Source organism: Eretmochelys imbricata, chromosome 5 (genome assembly GCF_965152235.1).
Source record: "Eretmochelys imbricata isolate rEreImb1 chromosome 5, rEreImb1.hap1, whole genome shotgun sequence".
Classification (NCBI taxonomy): Eukaryota; Metazoa; Chordata; order Testudines; family Cheloniidae; genus Eretmochelys; species Eretmochelys imbricata.
This window is the reverse complement of record NC_135576.1, coordinates 86049841-86053720: the sequence shown is the minus strand read 5'-3', so window position 1 is coordinate 86053720 and position 3880 is coordinate 86049841. Positions and strand designations below refer to the sequence as shown.

The following is a 3880-nucleotide window of genomic DNA, read 5'->3' as shown; positions in this document are numbered from 1 at the left end:
TTTGAGTACTACCAGAAATGTAGGCGTCCATAAGGCTTTCAAAGGGAAATTCAGTTTCTTGAACATGATGCTGCCTTATTTTTATTATACACGAGTCATGTTGAGACCTTCCCTCTCCTCCTGCCTCTGAACACACATCATAAAAGTGTCAACTTCAGTTTATTAAGGGCCCAATTTTGCATTTCTTGTACTCACAAAACTCCCTTTGAAATCAAGGGCAATTTTGAGGGAGCAAGGAATTCAGAACAAGGCTTGAGAAGTCAGTGGGATTTCAGAATACAAGAAGTCAATGGGTGGTGAGGGCACTCCGCCCCCATAGGACACGCTCAATAACTTTTGAGAATAAAAAAATTAAAAAATGATTTGTAAATAAGCAAAAATATAACTTTAAATATTAAATGTCAATGGCAGTTCTGTACCAGACGCTTTTAGGCTTCTTTGAAAACCTCAGCCACAGTCAAAGGATTTTCACCTGCTTATTTTAGTAATGGATTTGGCTCTGTTTCTTGATCTCTATGCTCTTTTATAATGAGGAAAAGAAAGGGTATCCAGAACTTAAACGCAGTCTTGAAAACTACAGATGATGTTATCATGGATGTAAATAAATTTAACCCTCCACAAAATTTTAGAGCCAGCGTTGGGTAAAGGATGTTATGAAATTAACAAAAATGTTTTTAGAAGTTGGGCTACATTTTTACATCAACAGTTATATGCACCTTCAGATGAGGTATGAAGAAGTCCAGGTGACCTAAACTGAATGTTCAAATAACCTTGGATGCAAATAATGATGGACAGGTGAAGGCCAGGTTGAAAATTTGGCCCGAAGTAACAGTAGGAATGCAAGTATCCAGAGCATGGAAGATCTTACAGATAAGAGCCAGTGACTTTCTGACTTAAAAAGAAATGTAGAAATGCAGGCAAGTCAATAAACCCATAAAACTAACACCATGCATTCAAATTGTACTGGTGCAAGAAGCTCAGAAAATAAATCTGTTCTTAAAAACTCAACCATTTTTCCACAATGGAAAACCTCAATCGGTTGAATTGATTAGGAACACATTTTTAACAGCGAGGGTGTTAAGCAGTGGAACAAAAAATCAAGGGAAGCAGGGGATTCTCCATCTCAATGTCTCAAATCAAGATTGGCTGCCTTACTGGAGGATACGCTTTAGTCAAATTAGTTATTGAACTAATACTGGGGTAGCTGGGTGAAATTTAATGGCCTGTGATAAACAGGAGGTCACAATAGATCAGTTCTCAAATGGGGGAACTGGGGGGTGAAGAAATTCCTAGGGGGCATGAGGCTGTGAAATTTTCATAACAAAAACATTTTTTATCAGTGAAAATTTTATGTATTTATTTATTTAATAGACCAACAGACAATTATACATATTCTGTATACATAACAACTATTCATAAAATTGTCCAATTACAGGCCTATATTATTTAACTACAATAAAGTATTAACAATCTTCTCATTTTTGATTATGAATATAAGTAGACAAGAATAAAGGTATAACAAAGTACAATAATAATAAAAATACAACAATAAATAAAAGTATATAACTGCAATGTTTTCAAATTTCATATCACCAACTGCGAATATATATATATATATTTTTTTGCCTTTCGACGTATAGGAGTGCCGTTTCGGTCGATGGGGAGGCCAAAGAATGATGTAAAAAGCGATGGAACTTTTTAAAACTTCCTAGCTCGCTCACAAGAGTGTTTGAGACTGTTCTGTCATGGGAATGGTTACCTCCACCACTCACCGCACAAGACCAGCTACTTGCCAGATTGGTGGTGAGGTATATATAGGGCAGCACACGTCCGTACACAATAGTAGTAGTAAATAAACATTTACGATAACTCAAATTAACTTGCGTCCCTTATTATTCACAAATCAGGAAAATTATTTTTATAGATTTTTTTTTATTAGTATATTACGGCTGGGATTAATAAAAGGAAGTATGATGAAGACTACATTAAGTATGGTTTCATCGTCATGGAAAAAAACAGGACTGATCATCCTCAATGCGTAGTATGCCACGTAGTTCTCAACAATGATGCCTTGAAACCTAGTCGTCTTGAGCGACACTTGACAAAGAACCACAGTGCTTTGAAAGACAAACCAAAAGAGTTTTTTGCTGCTAAACTTCAAAATGTAAAACGCATGAATCTGGACACTACTGGAGCTCCTCATCAAGCATTGGCCAAAGCGGTAGAAGCATCTTATGAACTGTCATTGCTCATCGCTAAAGCCAAGAAAGCACACATAATAGGAGAAACTCTTGTGAAGCCTTGCTTGTTGAAAGCAGCTGATATTGTGCTTGGTGCCAAAAGCAAGAAAGAAATATTGGAAATTTTGCTTTCTGACAATTCCGTGAAAAGTTGCATCGATGACATGGCGAAAGATCTAAAACTTCAAGTTGTGGAGGCAGTGAAAGCTTCTCCTTTTTTCACAATTCAGTGTGACGATACCACTGATGTAGCACAATGCTGTCAGTTGTTCATCTACGTTTGATTAATTAATGATGGAACTGTGAAAGAACAACTGCTTTTTTTGAAGGAATTGATGACCACATCAAAGGCTTCTGATGTTATGAAAATGGTTTCCGACTTTTTTGAAGAAAATGGACTTTCATGGGAAAAACTGGTTGGTGTATGCACAGACAGTGCTCCAGTGATCCTTGGCTCTCGCTCTGGATTTGTGACATTGGTGAAAGAAAAAAATCCAGCCATAACCATGACTCACTGCGTCATACACAGACAAGCATTGGCTGCTTAAACCCTTCCAGATGACCTATGTGACTTGTTGAATTTGGCCATCAAAGTTGTCAATTTTGTGAAGAACAGCACTTTAAATACAAGACTTTTTGCAGCTTTTTGCACAGATTTGGGAGTGGATCATAAAATTCTTCTGTTTCACATGGAGGTACGATGGCTTTCCAAAGGGAACATGCTTTCGAGATTATTTGAACTGAAAGACAAAGTGGAAATTTTCCTCAAGCAACAGAAAAAAGAAGAGTTATATTGTGCATTTACAGACCAAACATTTCAACTTTCACTGGCATACCTTGTGGACATTTTTGAATCTTTGAACAATCTCAATTTGAAGCTGCAAGGAAACAACACTGCAAACATTATAGCACACCACGATGCCATCAAAGCATTTACAGAAAAAATCAGGCTTTGGAAATGTCAAACACAAGCCAGACACCTAACTTTTTATCTTTTCCAACATTTTCAACACTTGCTGAAAATGAAGGTTTCCAAGAACTTTGTAAAGAGGATGTGAAGAACAAAATTGTGTTTCATCTGGACTGCCGTGCTGACTAATTCATCCACTATTTTCCAGACAACTTTTCTGGCAACCCCGTTCATAAATTAGCACGTAATCCATTCAACGTTGATGTCAATTCATTGCAAGAAGTATTGCAAGAACAAGCACTCAAAATGAAATATGATTCAAGTGTGAAAGATATTTTTGAAAACTTAAACCTGGAGGAATTTTGGATAAAATATTTCCCAATTTACCCGAAAGTTGGAGAAGATGCGCTACATATTATTCTTCCATTTTCATCATCATATCTCTGTGAAAAAAGCTTTTCAAGTTTAGTCATAATAAAAATGAAACAAAGGAATTGACTGGATGTTGAAAACTATTTGCATTGCACACTTTTATCTCTCAAACCTAGGATTTCCCAACTCGTGAAGAAAATGCAGCAGCATCCTTCACATTATATTCATTTTGTTTATGCTATTTCTTATTTTAAATTACATTTTTATTAAATTTTTGTGCCAAGAAAAACTATTTGTGCTTATTTTTAATTTTAAATAAAATTATATCAAGTTTTTGTGTTTATTTTTAAATTTTAAA

At 35.7% G+C, this 3880-nt stretch overlaps 1 pseudogene; it reads left to right on the top strand.

Annotated features, from left to right (window-relative positions):
• Positions 1-2173: 2173 nt before the first annotated feature.
• On the top strand, positions 2174-3648 carry LOC144265378 (protein FAM200C-like; annotated as a pseudogene).
• The last annotated feature ends 232 nt before the right edge of the window (positions 3649-3880 follow it).